A 27,301-nucleotide genomic window follows, 5' to 3' on the forward strand; every position below is an offset into this window, starting at 1 on the left:
AGGGCAGACTAAGGAGGCACCAGAGCCCTGCCAAAGCAAATCCTGTTCCACAGGGTCAGCCCCTACACAACAGCTCCTCCACTGTACTCATGAGTAGTCCTCACAACCAGTCAGCCTGAGCATCCATATCTTCTAATGACATGTCAACAGCAATCAGAGCTCAACTACAACAGGAGGGCATGCGCAATACACACAAGGGACATATCTGGAACATCCAGTTCAGGTGACTAGGGAGGCTGCACCAGCGGGCCCAACAAGACACCTATTACATAAAGTCTACCAAGAGTGGGAGATTCAGCAGCTCTACCTAATACATAGAAACAAAAACAGGGAGGCAGCCAAAATGAGAAGGCAAAGAAATATGTCACAAATTAAAGATCAGAACAAAGCTCCAGAAAAAGAACTAAACAATATGGAGACAAGCAAACTCCAGACAGAGTTCAAAACACTGTTATAAAGATGCTCAATGATCTCAGTCAGAACTTAAACAAAGAGACAGGGAACATAAAAATGGAGATAGAAAACATAAAAAAGAATCAGTCAGCCTATGGCCATGCCGCCGTGAATAAGCCCAATCCCACCTGATCTTGGAAGCTAAGCAGGGTCGGGCCTGGTTAGTATTTGGATGGGAGACCACCTAGGAAGACCAGGTTTTATAGGCATAAAAAAATAAGAGATTGTAAGCTGACAAGGTCTTTGCAATCTGTGAGGTCAATCAAGGGTTGCCTTGCATTAAAAAAAAAAAAAAAAAAAAGGAACCAGTCAGAAATGAAGAATACAAGAACTAAAATGAAAAATACATTAGAGGAAATCAACAGTAGATTAGATGAAGCAGAGGATCGAATCAGCGATTTGGAAGATAAAGTAGCAGGAAACAACCCATCAGAACAACAAAAAGAAAAAAGAAAAAAATATAAAAATGAGGATAGTTTAAGAGGCCTCTGGGACAACATGAAAGTTACCAGTATTCACACCATAGGGATACCAGGAGAGAAGAGAGAAAAAAATTGAATCCCTATTTGAAGAAGTAATAATTGAAAACTTTTCTAATCTGGTGAAGGAAATAGACACACAAACCCAGGAAACACAAAGAGTCTCAAACAAGATGAACCCAAACAGGCACACCAAGGCATATCGTAATTAAAATGCCAAAGGGAGAATCTTAAAAGCAGCAAGAGAAAAGCACTTAGTTATCTATAAGAGAGCTCCCATAAAACTGTCACTTGATTTCTCAACAGAAACTTTGCAGGCCACAAGGGATTGGCACGGAATATTAAAGTGATGAAAAAGCAAGGACCTACAACCAAGATTACTCTAATCAGCAAAGTTATCATTTAGAATCAAAAGACAGATAAAGAGTGTCCCAGACAAGAATAAGCTAAAGGAGTTCATCACCACCAAACCAGTATTATAAGAAAAGTTAAAGGAAAATCTCTAAGAAAGAAAAAAAAGGATTAAAATATGAATAATAAAATGGCAGTAACTACATATCAATAATTACTTTAAATGTAAGTGGATTAAATGCTCCAATCGAAAGACATAGGGAGTCTGAATGCATAAAAAAACCAAGACCCTTACATATACTGCCTAAGAGACTCACTTCAGATCGAAAGACATACAGAGACTGAAAGTAAAGGGATTGAAAATGGTATTTCATGAAAATGGGGGTCAGAGATGCTGGGGTAGCAATACTCCAGACAAAATAGACTTTAAAACAAAGCTTAGAACAAGTGACCGAGGAAGATCCAGTAATCCCACTTCTGGGTATTTATCCAAAGAAACCCAAAAAACTACTTCAAAAAGACATGTGCATCTATATGTTCACTGCAGCATTATTTGCAACAGCCAAGATATGGAAGCAACCTAAGTGGCCCTTAATAGCTAATGGATAAAGAAGTGGTACATATATACAATGAATATTACTCAGTTGTAAAAAAAAAAAAAAGAATGAAATCTTGCCATCTGCAACAACATGGATTAACCTATGCTGAGTGAAATAAATCAGACAGAGAAAGAGAAATACCATATAATTTCATTTATATGTAGAATCTAAAAAAAAAAGAAAAAGAAATTAACAAAACAAAAACAAACTTATAGATAATATTTTGATGGTTGCTAGATGATAGAGGTGCTGAGAGAATGGATAAAGAGGGGATGGGATTAAGAAATACAAATTGGTAGTTACGAAATAGTTATGGGGATGTAAATTATAGCGCAGGGAATATAGTCAACAACATCGTAATAACTATGTTTGGTGTCAGATGGTACTAGACTTCTTGGGGTGATCATTATGTAAGTGTTTAATCACTGTGTTGTCTACTTGAAACTAATATAATATTGTATGTTAACCATAACTGAAAAATAAATATAAAAAAAAACAACAACAACAGAATGAGAGGAGTAAAAGTAACAAGGTAAAGTAGGCACAATTTTAGATAAGGTGTGCAAAAGAAGGCAGAAAGCAGAGATCTTGCAAAATAATGGAATAAACCACATAAATATCGAAGTTATTTTTGGGTAAGATATAAGGAAACTATATACGTATTTCTAAACTTTTTATTACTATTTATAGTATAGCTCTTTCAGAATGACTGTATAGTATAATACAAAGAAAATTAGAATACATTCAGGAGTGTGGTAGGCAGACTTTCTAAAATGGCCCCACAAAGATCCCAAACCTGTGAATGTGATGAGATATGACTTCTATGATTATAAGAGTTGACTAAAAAATAGAGGCATTATCCATGTGGGTCTGATCTAATCTCATTAACTATTAAGAGCAGAGAGCTTTCTCTGGCCAGTTGCAGAAAGCAATGTCAGAAATGGAACCATGAGAAGGCTTTGATGTGCTATTGCTGGCTTTGAAGATGCAGGGAGTCTGTGCAAGGACCAGAGAGAGGCATCTAGTGCTGACAGTGAACCCCAGTCAACAGCCAGCAAGGAAACAGGGACCTCAGTCCTACAGCATCAAGAACTTGAATTCTGCCAACAACCTGATAAGCCTGGAAATGGTTTCTTTCCCAGAGCCTCCAAATAAGAGTTTGACCTGGCTAGAACTCTGATTTTAGCCTTGTAATACCCTAAGCATAGAACCCAGTCTGGTCACCTTGGATTCTGAATTACAGTACTGTGAGCTAATAAATGAATGTTGTTTCAAGCCATTAAGTTCTTGGTGAATTTGTTATGTAGAAATAGAAAAATAATACAGAGAACAGAGCTTTAGCCTCAGCTCTACTTTGATCCATTTGTATGGTTTTCGGAAAGATGCCAAACATCTGAACCCCAGTTTTCTTATCTGTAAAATAAACGAGCTAGGCTAGAGGACACTAAAATCTTCCTCCTGGCTAAATTTCCATAATTAATAATTGGTCTATGATTTCACTATTTTAAATTATGAAAGATGTTTACTGTTATGACTTTTTGGATCATATGCAATTGATCATGTATAATTTATTTGTTGCTAAACCCTTGGCTAGGGATACAATTCATGGGAAAAATGTACTACACTATAGAATCTACATTATGATATAAAATACTTCATGACAATGTAGAAGTCTAGTGATTTATCACTGAGATGCAATCTTCTCATTCACCATTTAAAGAAGAGCACATTGACTATACAGTCTGGAGGCATCACCCTATATATATAAAATTGTCAAAGACATTTGCAATCTCTTCTCTGAAAAATATGCTATATATTTTTCCAGATTTTATAGACAACCTACAAAAGGTTGAGTAAAGGTGACATTTTGATTATTTAAGTATTTATATATCCACGACACAGACAGAATTTTATCCTAAGTGATTAAAAATTCATTTTATGTCTTTTTGTTTAAATGCAATAATATTTGACTTTGCTACCTCCAATAAATTTTTACTGAAGTAGTTATAAAAACATAGAATTAAAAATGCATATCATCATAACATTAAAATATTGAAGAAGTGGTCATTCTATATTTTAAAAAAAATCTAAACTGCTATGCATGTTTGGATAATATTGGTCAAATAGTTTTGTCTTATGTTCAAATGAAAGGTCATTTTTTATAATTATATAATATATGATCAATATATTTGAGCCATAGTAATTATTGTAAATTTAAGATAAATTTATAACAGAACATTTGTTATCGAATATTATGAATGGAATAGTATAACTCCTAATCTACAAATGACAATATCCAAGTTAAATTTAATAACACAGCATTTTTTTTTTGCATTCAAATAAAATTGTTGAGCCAACCTAAAAGCGAATTTCCACTAATAACACTTATTTTCTAAAATAAAACTACTATTAGTCTAAGTAATAAAATATTCCAGGGGAAAGAAAGTTATATTCGTATTTCGCCCATATCAGTAAGTGTGTAATATATTCTCCCAGATAGTGCTGACCATATGGAAGCAAAAATATCGGGAGTGTATTTGTATCTTCCATTTTTTTTTTAACATGTGGAATACAGTTTTAATAGACATTTTAATGTTTGATCTTCTAATTATTACATTTCTGGCAGTTCTGGTTGATTTTGACTGATTTTTCTCAGTATGGGTTGCATTCTCTTGCTTCTTTGCATACTTGGTAATTTTGATCAGATTTCCAACAAAAAATTTACCTTGGCTGTTGAATGTATTTGTATTCCTGTAAATATTCTTGAGCTTTGTTCTTTGATGCAGTTAAGCTACTTGAAAACAGTTTGGTCCTTTTAGGTCTTGCTTTTAAGATATATTAATCAGATCAGAACAAGGCTCTCTAGAACTAAGTATTCAGAACACTTGAGGCAAGACTCTTCTGTGTGCTCTCTCCAATACTGGGTGAATCATGAGATAGTCCAGTCTGCCTAAGGGGAACAAGCACTTTTCCCAGCTCCAGGAAGTGCAGGCAGTGTTACCTCTAAGCCTCTCATATGGTTCTTTCCCAAGCTCTGCATAGTTTCCTCACATGAATGTGCTGATCAGGTCTCAGCTAATCACTAGAGGGGAACTTCTACAGACCCTCAGAGTTCTACATGTCTGGAGCTCTTTCTTCTCCCATATTCAGTGCTGTGAATTCTGACCACCTTCATCTCTCAGACTCTCAGCCCAAACTTCTCAACTCTGAGTGTCTGTCAGGCTCAGCCTGAGTTCTCCTTCCCTGGGATTCAGACTGGAAACTCTCCAGGCGGGAAACTGGGGCAATGCTGAGGCTCACCTCTTTTGTTTCTCATCTCTTAGGGATCACTGTGCATTGCCAGATACCTAGTGTTCGTAAACTATTGTTTCTTATATTTTGTCCATGTCTGGTTGTTTAAAACGGGATAAATCCAGTCTGCTATTTCATCTTAGTCAGAAGCAGAAGTTCACTTAATTGAGTTTTGCTCAGAGCATATATATAGTGCTACAGAAGCTTGGATTTACCACATGTTACTCTGTAACATGACTTAAAATTTTCTATAGTCATTCATTTTTCCCTAAATGACTTTCTATATACATTTACATGGACTTGTGGAAGTTAGTAGTGAAATGTTCATAGTAAAAACTCTGACACTGCTCTTTTAATTAAAAAAAATCATATATTTATGAGATAGTAAATCTCCTTAAAAATGTCTTTGCAACACAGGGTATCATATGCAAGGGAGAACAATTTAAGTTGAACAGCATTTAGTAAACCTCAAAAAAAATTCTATTCTGAACTTCTCTGTTCACTAAAACCTGGCTGAGCCAAAAGGTACTATAAAAGTGTTTACAGAAAGAAACTGACTTCCAAGAGTAGCCAAAAAATAAAAATAAAAATAAGTAAATAAGTAAAACTGCTTGTTACTTAACAAAAACATGGAAAGAATTAAAAAAATTAAAACCTTAGCAAACATAGGTATCGCCTTACAGTGTAAAGAACACATTGTTTGAAATATTCACTAAAAATGTTTTGCACTGAGTTTTTGGGAGAATTGCAAACTAGGTTTTTAAAAATCATATTTAGATGATAGAAAATTAGGGGTGAACTTCAAGAAGTTATGTTACAGAGGTGAAGGCAAAAAATAAATTCTCTAAATCAAGGCTCATTGTGGCCCCTAAAATCAACACCAAGGGCCACAACAGGTAAAATGAAACTGTCTTTTTGGAGTGCAAAAAAGGAATTACCTCGTGATAAGTGAAAGAAATTGAAACAAAGGTGGTTCATGGTTTACTAGGTCTTATTGTACCTAAGCTTGGCTTCCTAGATTTTAAAAATCTTTTTAGATTTTTAGTGCAAACCCCGTCCCCCCCAAATTGATATGTTCAATTCAAACTGAGGAATGACCTATCTGCTGGTTAAACAAAGGTAGTAAAAATATTTAAACACTGACTGTCATCAAATAAATACTGACGTTTTCTTTAAATATCAGAAGGCATATGAAACGATGTTCAGCTTCACTAGCTATTAGGGAAATGCAAATCAAAACCAAAATGAGATGCCACCTCACACCTGTTAAAATGGGTATCATCAATGGGGCAAGTAATAACAAGTGTTGGAGAGGTTGTGGGGAAAAAGGAACCCTCATATACTTCTGGTAGGACTGCAAATTGGTATAGCCACTATGGAAAACAGTATGGAGGTCCCTCAAAAAACTAAGAATTGAATTACCATATGATCCAGTAATCTTTCTTCTGAATATTTACCCAAAGAACTTGAAAACATTTATCCAAAAAGATGCATGCACCCCAATGTTCATAGCAGCATTATTCATGGTGGCCAGGACGTGGCAGCAACTGAAGTGTCTTAGATGATTGGCTAAAGAAGATGTAGTACATATATACAAAGGAGTATTAGTTATAAGAAGAGTTAAAATACTGCCATTTGCAATAACTTGGATGGATCTTGAAATAATCATGTTAAGTAAAATAAGTCAGACAGAAAAAGTTGAAAACCACATGGTATCACTCATACATGGGATATCAATCTAAAAGCAACAAACAAACATAATTAACAAACAGAGATTCATGGACATGAACAGTGACAGTGGTTATGAGAGAGAAGGGGGGACGGGGTAGATATAAGGATAAAAGGGATCAAATATTTGGTGACAGAAGGAAATCTAACTGGATGGTGAACACACAATGTAATGTAAATATATATGTGTATATATATATATATACATATATATATATATGACATGCTGTTGAATTGTACACTTGAAACATTGAATTTTGATCAATGTCACCCCAATAATTTTTAATAAGAAATTAAATAAATATCAGAAGGGAAATCCAAACTACAAGTAGTAAATCTATTTCTAAGTGAACATGAATTTATTTAATCTCAATTCACAGAGATCTAATAGACTGGTAATACAAGAAGCATCATCACAAATGAAAATGTTAGAATTACAAGAAAAGGTTCATTAGAACTTTTCCTCATGCTCTCTTCTTCCCTCCCTTTTTCTTTCTTTTCTACTTCTTTCTTTCCATTGCTTGCTCTCCTCACTCTTTTGTTTTTTTTTTCCCCCATCCTCTCCTTACTTCCTTCTACCCATCTATTTCCAAACATTTCTTGAGCAATTTTCTAGCACAGAGTCCGACCTAGCTTCTAGGAATAAAAGATCAATAAGCCCAGTTCCTGTCATTCAGAATGTCATAGCCGAATAGGAGAGAAAGATATATAAACAGATACTTTCATACCAGGTAAGTATATAAAGTATATAACTGAAGAAGAACCAAGTTACTCCACCTGGAAGAATTCTGAGAATGTTTCAAGAGGAGGTGATGTATGAGTTGGATTTTAAAAGATTCGCAGAAGTTAGACATGTGGAAAAATAGGGAGTGCTATTCCAGGCAATGGACACGACAATGGACACAACATGTGGAGAAGCTCTAGAAAGTACTGACATATTAGGGGAATAGAACTTCAAAAAGGAAGGAACAAAAATGTAAGTGAAGATTTGTGTTGAGAGATGTGGTCTCACTAAGGTTGGCTAAAGTAAGATCATAAAGAACCTTAAATGTGCTATAGACAGGCTTGGGGCTGGTTCTCCTGGGCCAGTTCTGTATCATGCCTATTATCCTGGCATAAATAGTAGTAATGTTTTCTTTCACTTTCAAACGTCTCCTGGTTTGAACAGTAAATTAAGTGGTCACTTTTCTTATAGGTCTCAATCTCAGAATGTGACTTCTAGAAGGCAGGACTGAATCTGCGTAACTATCTATTTTTTGTGCCTGTGTGTTCAGTGATAACAGAAAGGCTCATAACAGGGCTCCCATGTTCTGTCTCAGTGGTTATGGGAACAGGAGTGGCAAATTTGCTTACTTGGCAGTCCACATCCATTTCAACCTGCTTGTAGTACACACTCCCATAAAAGGTGAACTATGTGCCCCAATATGCTTGTAGCTAGGATTCCGGTTGAGAATTTGGGTTGAGCCAGTAAGATGCACTCATGTGAGGTTTGGAATTCAGAAGTGGCAAATGTGGTTGGGGAGACACATTTTCTGTAGCAGCATCCTAGGTCTAGTCTCCAGCTGTGTGGATACCAAAAGTGCAGTAGCAGTAGTGGCAGTTTGTTATCCTCAGAAAACATCTTCGGTGACAAGTTCTCGGAGCCAACAGGTCCCGCAGCAGCTTGCTCATTCTCTCCCTCCCTGACTAGACTTGAAACAGCAGTTGCCTGGGTGGGCCAATCTGCTATATGGTTCTGGGAACTAGTCCCAGAGCCCAAGCCTAGAGGCCACTCCTCCAATCCTTCCAACAATTTAATGTGCACTTAATTATTTATATTAAATCCTTTCAAGCTTAAAATAACTAGTGTGGTTTTAATTTTCTGGAACTGAACCTTGACATATATATGGTAAGCTATTTAACAAAACTGGGCCTGAAATCCATAGCTGTGTAATAAGAAGGTTTGGCTATTCAATGACCTGAAAGAACCCTCCTACCTCCAGAATTCTGCTTCTGTGATTCTACACTTTGGTGGAGCTTGCCTAATACCTCTATTTTTCTCTCTAGCATCCCTCAGAAAGTGCTGCCAATCTGGCCTCTAGCTTACGTTGCCATATAACTATTCCACTAAGATCACTATTAATACACTTTTAGTATTCAGAAAATGTACCAAAAACCATAGGTTGTATACAAGGCAGGAATGAAAGATCATTCATTCATTTAACAAACATTTATTGAACATCTACTATATGCCAGGTGCTCTTAAATATTTTATAAACTCCTTAACCTTGTCCAAGCATCCGCTTAGACAAAACATTGCTGGAAGTACATTTTAGCTTTGTCTTGTCTGCAACTTAATAGCTTTCAGACTCCAACCTGTAGAAAACCTTCTCTACCTCTTTCCATTCCAGGCTTCAGTCAGTATAGCTCCCTCTTTACAGAAACTGACCTGAGTCAAACGAGAATTTCTTTCCCCATCTCTCTATACCACTGTCTCCATTTCCAGCCCATTTTCCTTTCTTCAATAGAGTAGATTGTCACACGTTCTATTCACTGATCCAGGCTTTCAACTCTGCATTTCATTCCTCCCCGCTCTCAGTTTTCCAAATGTCTCTAGGTGGCCCCTTGCTGCATCCTGTGTTCCTCATTTGGCTGAGAATAACTCAAGGCCTTTTGCTTTTTACACATATTTCCTTGGACAACGTACTCAGTCAAAGAGTTCTAATACATTTTTAATCCTTAGGTTACACATCCTGAATTACAGAACATTTCTACATTCTGCTCCAATATCTTTTCACTGTCATTTTCTCTAAGCATTAACTTATCTCAACATAATACATCCTTCGACAATCTTCCTGTACTTCTTTTCCAGGCAATCAAGACTCTGGGGTTACTTTCACTTTGTTTGTCCCATCAGGCCATTGCCGAATTCTAAAAATACTTGCTATATAATATTCTTAGATTTGCCATTCTATCTGCATTTCTGTGTCTAACATCTTATTTCAGGTTCTATATATGGTATGCTTCTTCTCTTTCTCTATTTTCTATCTTTTCTACCATATGTTCAACCACTTAAATTATTTTCTTTAAATGTTATTCCAAGAACTTTTAGTAATGTAAATTTCCTTTCTTCATTAAATCTAAACCTTCTGTCATTGGCCAAACATTTTGCTACCTAAACTACTCTTAAGCTACAACTCTTATTGTAGCTTAATTTTATTCTTCCTCTAAAAGATTTTATCTAATTATTTTTCATTACAATCTACTCATTTTTGTCATATTACTTATTTCATCAGCTTAGAATGTGGTTCACCTGAACAAAACAATATCCCAAAGAATCCTTTGCCGGGCGTGGTGGTGCGTGCCCATAGTCGCAGCTATTCGGGAGTCAGAGGCAGGAGGATTGCTGGAGCCAGGAGTTCTGGGCTACAGTGCACTATGCTAATCGGGTGTCTGCAGTTAAGTTCGACATTGATATGGTGACCTCCCGGGAGCAGGGTCCACCACATAAAAAAAACAAACAAAAAAAACCTTGAAGAAATTGATGAATATTCTTTGTTTAAAGATTATTTCATATGACTCTAATCGATATTTTTAGCAGTCCCAGAGGATTTTCTATTAATGTTTGTAAAGCAAAAACTTCAAAAAAAAAAAATGTTCAAGTGTAAATTCATGTGCAAATTTTCCCTCTTCAGTGGACATCAGAATAAATTCTCGGTAGCACAAAGAACAGTCACGGATAATAAAACTCACCGCAGTACATAAATTCATGTAACAACAAGGCTAAAAGCTAGGTGTGTACTACATAACACTTGTCATAATACAGTTGTACTCACACAAGAAGAATATGAGAGTTAGGGCACCTTTATCTTATTTGCTTTGGACCTCTTCATTATACTGACTTTATGGAACTATAGACAGAGGAACATAAATAAATGTTCTGAAGTACAGAATTTTTTTTGTTATTTATAAAATCTGATGATTGTACCCAATTTTTTTTTTTTATAAAAGGGAAGTGTGCTAAAAAGTAGTGAATAATCCTGAAACACAAGAGATCAATACATGTTTGGTAAACAAATAAATGAGTGAACAAAACAGGCAAATGGTTTGAGTTTAGAGAAAAATGAGGATATAAATGGATCATAATGTGTCAGTGTGAAAAAGGAAAATAGCTAATTGCTACTAAAGTTTCTAATAGTACAAGAAGTGATAATATAAAAGAAAAATTGGACACAAGATATATAACCAAGAGCAGGAGCACAATTAATCTTATCATAATATACACAGGCACACACACTATAATATTGTATGATATTACACATATGTTCATGAACATATATATATAATATAGTCAATCCTAATTATTTATGGATTCAATATTTGTAAGTTTGCTTGCTCACTAAAATTTACTTGTAATCCCCAAATCAATAGTCACAAGGATTTCTCAGTCATCAGCAGACATGAACAGTGGCAAAAAAAAGAAAACAAAACAACAACAACAAAAAACCCTCGATAAAGCAAGAAAATAAAATAGTATTATGTTTTATAGAAAAGAGAAATATTTAAATATAAAAATATTTAAATATAAATCTATTCTATCATATGCCTCATCTGACACGTGAGTATAGAAACATGAAACATTGGAAAATATCATTGAAATCTCTGAAGGCTATAACATGGCAATCTAAAATGATGCCAATTAATTTATGCAAGAGTGACTTCTTCTCCTTCACAAAGACTGCCTTCTCTTCTCTTAAAAAATGTGACCTGATAACAAAAACACTTCAATTCAATCCACAAAATTTACTTCCTAGGGGGTGGAATGTCTGATTAATGTACGTCTAACTAGAGTACACAGGACATTTGCCAGATTTTTGCCAAAGAATGCCTATGAGATCATTCTTCAAAAGGCTTCCCCCTCCATACTCCTGACATGATATAAACTACTTTAGTATTTATGTATGCTGAACACTGCTTTAGTGTACTTTATAGGTCTTTAAATAAAACCAGCTGTCATTCTAGGTAATGTTAATAAAAAAAAAAAAAAAAACATGGTTTCTTTATAGCACTCTTGTGTGCATAAGAATCACCTGATTCTTCGGGTCTCCTCCCAGACATTTTACTACATGACATCTGCAACAAGTTCTAGAATCTGCACTTTATGAAGCACTCCAGGAGATACTGGACCAGGGGGTTTGGGTTACACATTTATAATGCGCTGCTCTACCGTATACTACAGTATGAACTATTTATTTTCAGCTGATCTGCTTATTTTAAAATGTAATGTTTTTTCTCTATGTGATCTTAATTAGCTTAGATGATAGAACGTAAAACAATAAATGATAAACTACATGTTCTTATCTTTCAAAATGTTATACATCTTTTATCTGCTATTTACATTTCATTTTTCTCAGTCACATCAGTATAAAATTAACCTATTACATAATCTAAGAAAAAAAGTAACTGAAGTAATGCCTTTCCATATTAGTTAAGAAGTACTATGTACATAAAACAATTTCTCAGCTGATAAGCTATTAATTTTTTTAGTAATAAGAGAGGTACCTCAGCCTTGGACCAGAGCCATCTAAATCTGTTAATGTATAAATTCAGGGTTAATTGAATTCAACAATTTTAAAGGCTGATGTGTATTATGAAAATATAGGGGAGAGATTATAAAGTGAATTTACCTCGGCTGATTGAAAGGCAGAGAGTTTCAGGCATCCTAGAAGGAAGGAAAGGGGAAGGGGAAGGGGAAGGGGAAGTGGAGGGGGAAGGAAAGGAAAGGAAAGGAAAGGAGGAAAGGGAGGGAGGGTGGGGGGGAGGGAGAAAGGCAAGTAACAAGGAGGAGAAAATAGAAAAAAAGAAAACTCTGAAAAAGACTGAAGGGACAAGACAGGAATAAATAATTTGTAATTTAAAACTGAACAGTGACTAGATGAAAATCAGAATATTTGGGTTGTTTTAAGTGAAAGCACAATCTCCTAAGCACCTATGCAGGGAACACAGGAGAAAGTAGAGATATAACATTCGATAAAATTAATTTTTACTACTGAAAAATAATTTCTTAAATAAGCAACTAAAAAAACAAAAACAGTGAACCAGATTAGCAATTTGCTCACATCTTGAGCCTTGCAAACACCTTTGATTTTTTCACCTTGCACCAATGTAAAATGGAGACACCACCCATCAGGCCTACCCTGGGCCTCAAGGTATTGTGCAAATAATAAGATGAGTGAATTTTTTGAGTTTTTCAAGTTATAGCATATAGTTATTTAGACTACTATGCTCTTGATTTATATTAAATTATACGAGTTAACCTTTTAATAACATTTGGTGTCATGAGCATGAATTAGGCAAATGCTATAGTGGAAATGTATAATGGAGAAAAGGCCATGGGGGAAAAAGAAATGTCATTGCTAAATCTTTCAGTGAAAGAACACAATCACTTCCCTCATTCCCCAGATACTGGCCACCATTTGAATATGAAGGTGCTACGAATACTAAGACCTTATTTGGTTTAATAACTTTATTGAGGATATGACAGCAATGCTGATGAAATACATACTACCTACTAAGTACTGATATGCTAATTGAATGAATATACTCTAATTAATAGTAATTATGTCAATCTGAATGCACATCACCAGTTAATATAATAAACATATCAATGAATTATTGTGGATAACAATAAAATAGTCCTTTATTTTTAAGAAGCTGGCAAAATTAGTAAGCTATACTCAAAGATTAAGTATTAGTATCATTAGGATTAATTTGTATATAGTTAATGCACATTTTTTATTACAAAACTGTAGGAAGAATTATTCTAAAGGGAGGAGGACAGAAAGATGGATCAAATGATTATCCCGGCTCCCAATGCAGAAAGGCCATTATGGCTTGCTAATCTCACCATGTTACTGACATTGAATCATGGAGAATTTTTCCAATATCTTTTTCACTGGGGCAAGGCTATGTAGTTACAGAATCACTCTGACTGCCCTGATGGCATTTGCTTTTCTTTATCCCTGCACAGTTCATGTGCTTCTTACAATCTTGGAACAATGCCTTTCATGCCATAAATTAATTTTTTCCCCTTGAATGTCCTAGTATCTGACAGTAATCAATAGTGCAATCATGATGAACCTTAAATCAAGCAATGTTGCTGCATGATGAAAATGATATAGACCCCCAACCTGAAAGGTTACTTTGGTAAGATATTTTCTTTCAGCACTTTAAAAATATGATTCCATTGCCTTTTGGCTGTCATCCTTTCTATTGAGAAGTCAACTTGCCAGTCATATTGTCGTTGCCTCGAAAGTAATGTTCTTTTTCTCTATGGCTGATTCTACAATGTTCCCTTTGTCTTTGTGTTTGTTTTTTTTCTCTCTTTTGTCTTCGGATTTCACTACCTCAGTATGGTTTTCTTTCTATTTATCCTTCTTTGGTTTAGTAGTGCTTCCTAAATTCGTGGCTTGATGCCATTCACATTTTTCAAAATAGACTTTAAATATAAACACTAATAAGATTCTATAAGGAGTTAAAAATGTCAAATGGAAATTTCTTTTTACTGACTTTTGTTTTCCTAATTTTTGATCAACATATCAAAGCAGCTTGTACAAATACACTAATTTGCTTATATTTCTTCATGTAATTAGACATCTCTGAAATGTATAATTCTACACAAATGAATGTACATTACCAAAAAAAAAAGAATGCCATTGTTTTTTCTGTATTATGGAAATGAATATGACATAACACACATATAAAAGGTTAAAAATGAATGCAAAATATTTTGCTTATTGGTACTACATAGATTTTCATACCTAAGATATTTTCTTTAGTAATTTCTAATATTAATATTTAAGACTGAATAGTAAAAATTTACCAATTGAACTATTTTTTCAAAATAGACTTTAAATATAAAGACTAATTAATATCTCTATTTTTCTTTTTTGGTATGAAACCAGCATATTCTATATTTATAGCAATAAAAGATTTTTCTTTAAAATTATCTCTTTTTTCTTTATTTAATATACATCTCATTAACAAAATTAATACCTACTATATTCTAGGCACCGTTGTCAGAGTAATATATTAACTTAATCTTCGAAACAACTCTATGAAATAGATGACGCTGTCTCCATTTTATAGACGAGCAATATGAGCCACAGATACAGTGACTTGCCTAGAGTCACACAATAAAGCAGAAAAGCTGATGTTCGAACCCAGGTAGTTTGGTTCTACAGTCCATCCTCTGAACCACCATGCTTGTCTGAGAGAGATACGGTTTGAATTTCTGGAGGTTAAAAACAACAACAATTTAAGGGATGTAAAGCAAACTTCTCAAAAAATCTGTAACATATTACATTAAAATTGTGGTTCTGGTTTTACTATTTCAAAAACTACTATTTTACATAAGATGAGTTTGCCCATCACAATAAAATTTGAGCAAGGATATGAAAAGTTAAGGAGCCCAACAGTCATAAATTCCATAGTGATGTATGAATGACTAGAAGGAATCAATAAACATGAAAAAGTCCAATTTCAAAACATAGAACCATATATACATGGGCACGCACAGAGAAAAAAGGATATATTCTAAAAAGGATTTCCTTTATAAATTTTGTTCAATTTTTCCAAAATTTTGAGTAGTATTATAACTAGAAAAAAAGTCAATAAATGCTATTCAAAAGAAAAAGGAGATTTATGTGCAACTTTTAAAGAATGCTTATTTAATGTGTACAGGAATACATACCGCCTCCAGGAAGCTTTTTTAAAAAAATACTATAACAGCACTTTATAAGTACATCTATTTTGCATTTTCTCTATTGTACTTTAAGTTTCTGTTTGTTTTGCCTCCTCTCCTACTAGTTCTATAAAGTTGTTGAGAAATTGACCATGATTCATTTCTGTTTGCATCCATAGTGCCTACACAATACAAGGCCTGGCATGTTGGAAAGCATTCGATAAATAATGGTTGAGAAATTTCATATTTGTAGGAGCAACAAAACTAAGGACAATACCGTCTTCTATGATATATGAACAAAATTGTTTCAGAGACTAGTATCTACCAGATGTGACCTCATAATTGCATAAAGATGTATGCAGCTGTGTGGTCATGAGGAGGACAGGTTATCAGCTGGAGAAATGAGAGCCATTTCCAGCACAACTGGAAAAATTACTCACATTAGTTCTACCTCTTTATATCTGGTAAATATTTTACTCATATTTGCCAATCACTTCTTGGAAATCTTTCTCACACTTCCATAGCACAATGTCATTCATGTTTCCCACAATTCTTGATGCATACTTTTATTACACGTATACTACTACATTACAGTATTATTTGCAACTATTTTCTTTGGCTTCACTGGGAGTTCCCAGAAGGCAAGAAGTATACGTTATACATCAAAACCACTATAGTCTGCCGGTTGTGCAATGCACCAGGGTACCACATCTAAAGAGATGCTGTAAACCATAAGATGCTATGATATAGATATCATAGATTGGTATATTTATAACATCAATTTTCTGGCATATGACTGTAAAGTATCTTGAAAAGAGAGTCCTTTATTTTCTAACATTTGAAGTTCCTAGAACATGGAAGTTATTAAAATACATTTATATAAATAAACACACCAAGAACTGAACTAATAAATAATGCACACAAAATTAATGTACTGAATAGTGGTTTTATCTTTCAAGTGGACATATTGGGGAAAATGGGTTCAATATGACAGATAACATACATAAAAATGTGATAAAATTAAAGATCTTTTGGCAATAAATACTGACAGATTTTACAGTCTGAGGACATGTAAAGCAAATTCCCTCTGAAGTGAACATTAGAAGCTCTATCATTACGTCATAACACTAAAGCAACCAACATGAGAATCCAGGTCCAAGAATTTGCTGTTTCCCATAATGCTTATAAGCTTTAATGTTACAAAGCACGATAAGCACTCCTATTTAGATATTCACTTTCAGGTCTATAAGACCTATAAATAGAGTCAGAGACATTAACAAAAAAACAGCACTACAAAATAGTCTGTGTTTCTTGGCTCCCACTCTTTCATTTAGCCAGTATTTTCTGAGTATTTCCTTTTTATAAAGTACTATGCTAAGTACTAACATTCTTTAGGCAGATTCATGCCATCAAACTTTTTCCTTAGCAAGATGATAGCTTTTCACTATTTTGATATTCACTGATAGCTTAAGGTAGAAGATCCTAACCTAGGTGATGTGAAGTTTTAAAATTTAATCCAGGGTGCCAGAGGTATATATAATTTAATCCAGTCTTTGGGTGGCCCTGCTCCAAATGAAGAGGTATATCCAGATTTCCCAAGCTACGCTCTTCAGGTTTGCTTTTAGTTTCTCTTTTTGCATTTAAAAGTAGAGCATACATATATTGTGGATCTCAGCAGGGAAAAATATATATAGGTTAGAATTTCCAAAAATGTGAATGGCATCAAGCCACGAATTTAGGAAGCACTACTAAACCAAAGAAGGATAAATAGAAAGAAAACCATACTGAGGTAGTGAAATCCGAAGACAAAAGAGAGAAAAAAAACAAACACAAAGACAAAGGGAACATTGTAGAATCAGCCATAGAGAAAAAGAACATTACTTTCGAGGCAACGACAGTATGACTGGCAAGTTGACTTCTCAATAGAAAGAATGACAGCCAAAAGGCAATGGAATCATATTTTTAAAGTGCTGAAAGAAAATATCTTACCAAAGTAACCTTCAAAAATAAAGCAAAATATTCTCAGATAAGCAGAACTGAAACACATAAACATCAAAACCGTTGTCAGCAGCCCCACAGGAAAAGGTATACTAAAGGTAGTCCTTCCAGCAAAAGGAAAGTAATATCTTATAAAAACTTTTATTGAAAGGAATGAAGAGCATCAGAAAAAGTGGTAAATAAAAATGAATCTTGTGCATTTTGGGGTTACAAAATGTAAGCAGAATTAAGACATATCACAATAATAATGCAAATGTTGGTAGAGAGTAGTAAATGGAATTAAGTTAAACTAAGATTCTACTATTTTCCTAGGAAGTGTCAAAAAATTATACTAGATTATAAGTAATGTATGAATGCTGTAATTTTGGGGTAAACACTAAAAGAGTGTAAAGGAATGTTTATGTAAATAATCGAAGGTGGAAATGAAATAATAAAAAAAAAAATTGAGTAATTCAAAAGAAGCCAAGAAAGTAGAGAAAGAGGAAGACAAATAGGAATAAGACAGATAAGAAGTGAGTACAATAGTGGGTATAATTCCAGATATATCATTAACTATCTTCGTGGGTTGAATTGTACCCCACTCCAAAATATGTGGGATATAAACCTAAAAGCAACAAATTAACAGAACAGAGACACATAGACAATAGACTAGTGGTTACCAGAGGGTAAGGGGGAGGGTAAAAGGGGTCAAATATGTGGTGACAGAAAGAAATCTAACTATGGGAGGTGAACACATAATGTAAATATATATATTTACCGTTAAAATGCACAGCTGAAACATCGGATTTCGTTAACCAATGTCACCATAAAAAATTAATTAATTTAAAAAGAGTGTGAGAGAGTGTGTGTGTGTGTGTGTGTGTGTGTGTGTGTGTGTGTGTGTTTGAGTCCTGAGTCCTGGTACCATGAACATAACCTTATCTGGAAGTAGCATCATCGTAGATGTAATCATATTAAGGTGAGGTCATACTGAATTAGGATGTGCTCTAACTTAATGACCAGTGTCCTTACAAGGAGAAGGAAATTTGGACACAGACACACAAGGAGAAAATCGCGTGACAATGGAAGTTGAATTTGGAGTAATGTTTTTACTAGCCAAAGAGTACTAAGTACTTCCGGCAACATCAAAAGCTAGGAGAGAGGTTCTCTCTCAGAAGCTCTAGAAGGATCCAACACAAATGACACCTAGATTTCAGATAGCTAGCCTACAGACTGTAAAACAAATTTATGTTGTTTTAGACCCCTAGTTTGTAGTACTTTGTTGTGGCAGCCTTAGGAAACTAATACAATTATATTACATGGAAATTGAACATATTTAAATTAAAAAAACCAAAAAGATTGTCATGCTGCATAAGTAAACCAAAAGTAAAAAAAAAAAAAAAAAGCAACATACTGCTTACAACAAACGTATCTTACATACTAAGAAGCAGAAGTTAAAATAAAAGGATAGAGAAAGGTACACCAAATGCAAAAGAAAATACAGTAGATGCAGAATTACTAAAATCAGATAAGCTAGACTTTAAAGCAAGGAGCATTACTAAAAATAAAGAAGTCATTTATAAGATTTAAAAAATTCAATCCACCAAGAAGACATATCAATTTTAAATTCACATGCAGCTAACTGTATAGCTTTAAAACATATAAAGCAAAATTTAGCAGAACTAAAATGAGAAAAAATATCTTTAATCATAATAAGTGGTTTAAGCATAACTAACACTAAGTAAAGAATAAGCAGATTTAGAAAAACAATACATTTCCAGATGATATGAACAACTCAATTAATAAAATTGACTCAGTAATAAACAACATTGTATCCAACGATGACAGAATTCACATTCTTTTCAAGTGATCATGGAACATTTGTCTATTGCTGGACCATAACATTTTATGCTGGGCCATAAAGCAAGCCTGGACAAATCTTGGAGAATTTAAATCATTAAGTGTTCTCCCACTACAATGAAATTGAGCAAGAAATTAAAAGCAAAAGACAATTAGAAAATCTTCATACATGGAAATTAAGCAATACACTTATAAACCATGTGTCAAAGAACACGTCACTGTGGAAATTAGAAAATATTTTTAACTGAATCATAGTATATTATGATTTGTGGGATGCACATAAGGCTGAACTTAGAGGGACAATTTATAGCCGTAAATGCCTTATTGGAAAGACAAAAAAGGATTAATATCGATTCCTATTCATCTCAAGAAGTTACAACAGGAAATATTCATCTCAAGAAGTTACAACGGGAAAAAAATTAAGTCATTAAATTAGATGAAATAATAAAAAGAGGGAATAAAATACAAAACAAATATATAATAGGAAAAAATGAACACAGCCCAAAGTCAAATCTGTGGAAAGAATGATGTAGTATTAGAAGACTTCTACAAGATCTATCAGAAAGACACAGTATAAATTATAAAAATAAGAAATGAAAAAGGAAATATCATTATAGGTCCTTAAACAATTTTAAAAATAAGATAACATAAAGTTTATCAATAAATCTTAAAATTTATAACAAATGAACAAATTCCTTGAAAACACAGCTAACTGAAAATTATATAAAAAGAAATAAAAATATGAATTTTACTACATCTATTAAGGAAATTGAATTTGTAATTAAAACCTATCCAGAAACTCAAAGGATTCTATGAACAAACAATGACTAAATTTAACAAGGAAGATGGACATAAAGTTAACATAAAAATTATCTTTCTATATGCCAGACACACATAAAAAATTTTAAAGATAGAATTCATAAAGGAATCAGATAACTAGGAATATATCTAACAAAAGATATGCAATACTTGTACACTGCAAAGCATATAATATTATTGAATGAAAATAAGAAAGACATAAATATATGGAAGGATAAATTGTGTTCAGAGTTTGGAAGACATTATTATAAAGCAGTCAATTCTCCCCAGATTGATTTATAGATTTAGCACATTCCCAATCAAAATCTGAATAAGAATTTTTTTTGTGGAAGATATAAGGGCAATTAAAAAAATAATTACATGGAAATACAAAAAGTCAAAAACAGCCACGGCAATCTTTAAAAAGTGGCACAGATTTAAACAACTTATATTACCATATATCAAAATCCATTAGAAAGCTAAACTAGGTAAAACAGCCCAATACTGATGCAAAGACTAATAAAGAGGCCAGTGGAAGAGCACAGAGAGTCTAGAATGGACTTCTACACATATGGTCACCTAAGATGACAAGGCAACATAAAAAGTGAAAAGAATGACCTTTTCAATAAATGGCGCTGGATCGAGTGAATATCCTTATGGGGGAGAAAATGAATCTTGAGCCGTATTTCATAGCAAACACAAAAATCAAAATTAAATGGTCTAAATAATAAAGAAAAAAACGAGAAAGCATTTAAGTGAAAACATAGACTATCTTTGTTGACTTTAGGATGGGCAAAGATTCTTTACAAGGCCATGAAAAATGTTAACTACAGGAAAATTTTGCTAAATTCAATTTATACATCTGAAAAAGTACTCATATGTGCACAAAAACTTCTATTCCACAAATCAATAACAAAAGTATACACTACTAAAGAAAAATGGATTAAAGTCTTAAACAGGCAATTAATCCAAATGGTCAATAAACATATAATAAGATACTCAAGCTTAACAGTCATCAAGAAAATGCTAATAAAACCAGAATGAGATATCACTACATACCTCCAGAATGACTAAAATTAAAATAACAACAACAGTACAAAGTATTGATGAAGACGAATATTAGACTTTGCATATACCTTCTGGTGACAGTATATATTGATAAAGCCACTCTGAAAACTGGAAATATCTACTAAAGCTCAATATATGACACAGAACTTTCACTCCTAGGTACATACCCACCAGAAATGTATACGTATGTGCATCAAAAAATATGTACAAGATTGTTAATAGCAACCCTATTAATAAGAGCCCAAAATGGAAACAACACAGTCCACTAATAAAATAGATAAGTAAATTATGGTATATCCATGCAGTGGAAAACTGAACAGCAAAAAAAATGAATGAAATTCAGCTATACACATATGGAGAAATTTCACAAAAATAAGCCAGACACAAAACTCTGCATACGATGTACATGATTTCATTTTTTTAAAGTTCAAATATTGGCTGAATAACTTACAGTTGTTTAAGTCAAAACAGTTGTGAGGTAAGTGTCTGAGGTGCTGACAATGTTCTAGGTCTCTGGTAGCTTGATATTGTCTAGAAAAGTATAAAGTGCTCTTGGACATTCATACAGGGACTAGTGATTCTCTCCACAGATTAATGAAAAATATGCCCAAATAAACATATTGCCTGTTTCATTTCCCCAGACAAAATGTTTGGTACATAGAATCTAAAATACAAATGTTTTCAAAGTATATGGCTATGTTAGCAATGTAAAGAAAAAGTACACACTTTACAAATCAGTCTATAATATTTTTTCACTGTGACAAAATTTTTTAAATGTATTTATTTAATTAAAAAACTAAGTGGCAGGCTGTTTATTCTACTTCATGCTTGGGAATAGTTCCCCTTTTGGGGGGTATAGAATTCTCTATTACTATTTTCTTGCTATGCCTTGAATCATCTAAGCCAAGAGTTGTTTTTAGCATTAAGCGGCTAAACCAGAAGCAAAGAAAATCAGTCGCAAGGGATTATCTCTTTCAGGACTGTACTAGAATTATTATACATATGAATTACTTAAAAATTGGATAATTTTATATGGCAAAAGGAAGAAGAAAGTTATAAATAGAAGAAAGTAAAAATGTCACTAATTATTAACTAGGCAATATGAAAATAAACGCTTCCATAAATAGATTTTTATATTTTTTTCCTTACACTAAATTTTCTTCCACTTCTGTTTCTTCCATCCTGTCTACATTGGTAGATTATTTATTGCCATTTCAGTTATACATTTCAAGAGAATGAGGTGACCGATTATACTTTTGCATAGTTGCTTGGTTTAAAATGCTGTGAAAGGAACTTATTTTTAAATTTGGAATCTGTTACTATGACATCAAATAAATGACAACAGAAATAGTTAGCAAAGAAATACTCTTGACCTTGATGTAAGCAATTACTACCTTTAAATGAAAGTAAGTATTTCTAAGAAACCCCCAAAAGCCACTATCTAAGCTTTATTGTTCTGGTTCTTCACTATTCTCTTTAGAAATGCTTCCCATATCCCACAGGTTACTACATGAAAGAAAGTCATTGTTTATAGTTTTAGTTCTGAGCTGCTAGCCTTGAAATGTTTCCTCTGACTATATTTCTTCTTGATCTAGATCTTCCTGGCTACCTAATTTATTACCAATTCCACCATTTCTTCCGTTTCTAGCATGACCTCACCCTTTAGACTGTGTGCTAGGCACTGTCTCCCTACCCCACAACTATGACTCAGTAACCCGCCTTTGGCAACCGTGAGTCAATACTCTGTTTCATCCGTGTGAGTTAGCAGACTGGCCCTGTAAACTTGACATTATCACAAGGAACTGCCTCCAAGCAGTCGATGGATTTCTGGAGGTTCAGTCCATTCAATTCCACAAATATTTCCTGAGGGCCTACTATGTGCCCAGCCCAGCACTCTGCCAGGTGTTAGAAAGAAAATGAGCAAAACAGAAAGATTCCTGGCCCTTCAAGAGTTTTGATGGAAAAGACAGAGTTTAAACAAGTAATTGCACAGATATATGATTACAGACTATAACGAATGCTAGAAAGAGAAAGTACTTAGCCCTCCGAGGGCATATGATAGTTGGGTCTGTCTGCAGGGTCAGGAAGAGCTCACAAGTAACATTCAGCCAAGATCTAACAAATAATAAACAACATAAAAAAAAAAAAAACCCACCAAACAATCCAATTAAAAAGTAGGCAGAACACCTAAACAGACATTTCTCCAAAGAGGACATACAGAGGAACAACAGATAAATGAAAAGATGCTCAGTAAAACTAATCATCAGGAAAATGTAAATCAAAACCACGAGAGATCACCTCATATCTGTCAGAATGGCTAACACCCCCAAATCAGCAAGTGTTGGCAAAGATATGGAGAAAAGGAACCCCTTGAACACTGTTGCTGGAATTGTAAATTGGTGCAGCTACTATAGAGAACAGTATAAAAATTCCTCAAAAAATTAAAAATAGAGCAGCCATATGACCCAGCAATATCACTTCAGGGTATTTATCCAAAGAAAACAAAGATGCTAATTCAAAAAGATACACAGACTCTTGTGTTCACTGCAACATTATTTCAATAGCCAAGATATGGAAGTAACCTAGGTGTTCATCAATAGATAAATGGATAAAGAAGATGTGGTACATATACACGAAGGAATATTACTCAGCCATAAAAAAATAATGAAATCTTGCCATTTGCAACAACATGGATGGACCCAGAGGGTATTATACTGAGTGAAATAAGTCAGACAGAGAAAGAAAAATACTGTATGATTTCACATATATGTGGACTCTAAAAAATGAAACAAATGAAAAAATGAAACAAAACAGAAACAGATCCATAGATACAGAGAACAAGCTGATGGTTGCCAAAAGGGAGGGGCTTCTAGGAAGGGTGAAAAAATCAAAATAAAAATGAGAATATTCATTTCCTCAAATGATTATGATGATGATTCTATGTCATTATTTGTGAGAAAGAATCTAGCACCAGCACACTTTTATTCCTTGTATTGAAAACCCAGAATGTCATTTAATGCACAGGGAAAATAGAATGACCAAGACGAGCAATAACAGGTGAGAGTTTATTTTAACACATCAAGTACTGGCAATGTCCATGACCAGAACATTCCCCACATGTGGGACAATTCAAGAAAGACAATTTCTTGCTCAAGCTACAAGAGATTTCCTCTTTGGATCTCTCCTACAGAGAGAAGCCACTGGAGGATTTTCTTTTTTTAATCACAAAGTTAGAAATGAGAGCTCAACATTAGAAACCTCTTGCTTAATTAAACAAAAATTTTGTGTATGGGAAAGTCCACTGATTCTCTTCATAGGTTTGATATCTGTCTCAAAGATTGTACAGCTGGGGAGAGAGGAATGAAGGTAGCTGGCTCTTATACATTACACGGAGTTGTCAGGGGTGCAGGTCAGCAGTTCAGGTACAGCAGGCGGACCAGGTTCCCTCTTAGGAAAGTTTCTGGCTTTAAAGGTGATGTCAGGAAGAGGTTAGCACCCACAGACAGCATGATGCAAGGGACAAACAGGAGAAGGCAATGTTTGGCACAAAGTATGACTAAACCCTCAGTCTGTGGGACACTATGTAGTGGCATTTTTCTGTTCTTTGTTCCAAATTTATAACAATAGTAAGTGGTATCAGCAGAAGGCTGGGTTTACTGGTCTATGCAAGGTAAAGAGATCATCTGTAATATGGTTGCCTGCCATTCTGATCTCAGTCCATCAAAACTGTGGATCTTGAAATGGTGGCCCAGATGGGACCTCTGTTCAAACTGCCCATCTTTAGGGTGAGAGCGGAGCCAGGGCCAATGGTCATGGGCACAAAGTGACAGGCTACCTGGCAGGCATCCTCCTGGACACAGACATGCTTGAGATTAGGTCAGTAGGATGATTTCACCTCTGAATTGCAACACTGCAACACTGCAGTGAGGGATTCAGCCCTCAGTGATCACAGACCTATATGGTAGCAATGGTCTGAGCAGAGAAATGTTAGTGTTAGTGGCTTTGCCTTTACATTAAGCTGTGCATAACTGAGGCTTCTGCCTGAATCTCTAAAGTGCATAACTATAGCCAGTTGCTTGGCTCTTGCCTCATGTGGACAAGACAAGGAGTCCTCTTGTCCAACACTGGTATAACCGGTCAGTAACTGCTACCTCCAGACGGCATCCTGGAAGTCCTGCTGGGCTCTATGCTGCCTGTGCTCTATGCTGCCCCACAAATGAAATAACACCTCAGTACACTAAGGTCCCAAGTGAGGGCAAATTATATAACTTAGGCACACATTTTATCTTTCTGAGCCTCAGCTTTCTTACCTGTAAAATAAGACCACAATCACAGGGATGTTTGTCTACTAAATCCAATAATGACTTTCTTAAGTCCAACACTGGTTGTTATTATTATTCAAGATTCTAAAATCCATCAAAGCAGAGCCTGTGTGAAAGGAAGGAAGGAAAGAAGAAAGGAAGAGAGGACGGAAGGAAGGGAGGAAGGGTGGGAGGTAGGGAAGGCCATAACAGGCAGAAACGTGCATGGTAGGATAAGGATTTGGGTCCATGAAATGGAAGTACCTTCTATTGGAAAATGATTAAATAATTAACTAAAGATAAGGGGTGAGGAAAAACTCTAAAATTTTGACAGGGGACACTAAATTCAAATATATTCCAGTATAAGGATTGTTTGGCTTCAAAGAAGAAAAATAATCACTCTGATCTTGAATTTTGCCAAGTCTCCCTGTGCTCCAAAAAACAAATCAGAAAAGCATCCAGAGCTATGATAAGGACATTATATGGCATAAAATTCTATAAGGGAAAATACATATGACAAAGGGGAAAGCTGCCAAGTTAGATAGCAATTTATATGAAGAAGAAAAAAAGGGGCAAAATGCCATATACCAAAGATACAAGTAGCAATAGTAATATAGAAAAGGCAAGTTTAAGATGAACATTAAAAGAGGACCATTAGGTAGTAACTATTAGAGTTTGAAAGTTTTAAATATATATTCTTAAATATATGTAACATTATATGTAAGTGCTTTAGAATATTAAATATAAGTAAAACATAAAAGAGCAAACGTTTAAAGTTAGAATGATTTCATTCACCATGTTGCATATAGAAAAAATATATTTATACATATGGAAGTAGAAGGATACACTCTTGTCTTTGCTTTATATTTAAATTAGATAGCGCCTCAGATTCGCAGATATCATCACGACAGTGTCTAGCACTAACCCCAACGCAGACTACACACAATTATTCCAAATTAGATTGGACATTCAATAAATACCTGCCATGTGGAGGCAGAAAAGTAAGGTGGAGAGGGCATTGGACTTGAAGTGACCAAACATCACTGAAGGCCTGAGTCACTGAATCTCTAAGACAGTGATTCTCAAGCAAGAGATTGCATGAGGGTTACCTGGAAGGCTTGTTAAAACAGACTTTTTGGTCCCACCACCAGAGTTTCTGATCCAGTAGGTCTTGGTTGGGACCTGAAAAGCCCATTTCTAACTAGTTCCTAGGTGAGGCTGATGTTGCCAATCAGGAACCACATTTTAAGAACCTCATCTCCAAGGGCATGTTTCCTCATCTGCAAAATGAAGATGTTACTGCCTCCAAGGCTCACCTCACAGATTTTTTTTTTTTTAAAGAGAGAGAACTAGAACAAATAATCCAAAAATTTATATGGAACCATAAAAACTCTGAATAGCTATGGCAATCTTGAGAAAGAAGAACAAAGTTGGAGGTATCACACTACCTGATATTAAACTATACTACAAAGCTATAGTAATCAAATATCATGATACTGACATAAAAATAGACACATAGATCAACTGAACAGAACAGAGAGCCCAGAAAAAAAATCCACACCTATACAGTCATTTAATCTATGACAAAAGAGGCAGGAATATGCAATGGGGTAAAGACAGTCTTTTCAACAAACAGTGTTGGGAAAACTGGGCAGATACATGCAAACAAATGAA

The 27,301-nt window shown here is 34.5% G+C and overlaps 1 protein-coding gene and 1 pseudogene across 1 annotated transcript in view; one reads left to right on the forward strand and one right to left on the reverse strand.

The window, feature by feature from the left end:
- The window catches only part of ADAMTS3 (ADAM metallopeptidase with thrombospondin type 1 motif 3), a 229,759-nt gene that overhangs the window by 73,905 nt on the left and 128,553 nt on the right, over positions 1 to 27,301 (reverse strand). The gene's annotated exons all lie outside the window — the stretch shown is intronic.
- On the forward strand, positions 544 to 662 carry LOC112484202 (annotated as a pseudogene).

The sequence above is a fragment of the Pteropus alecto genome, unplaced genomic scaffold (assembly GCF_000325575.1).
Source record: "Pteropus alecto unplaced genomic scaffold, ASM32557v1 scaffold237, whole genome shotgun sequence".
Classification (NCBI taxonomy): domain Eukaryota; kingdom Metazoa; phylum Chordata; class Mammalia; order Chiroptera; family Pteropodidae; genus Pteropus; species Pteropus alecto.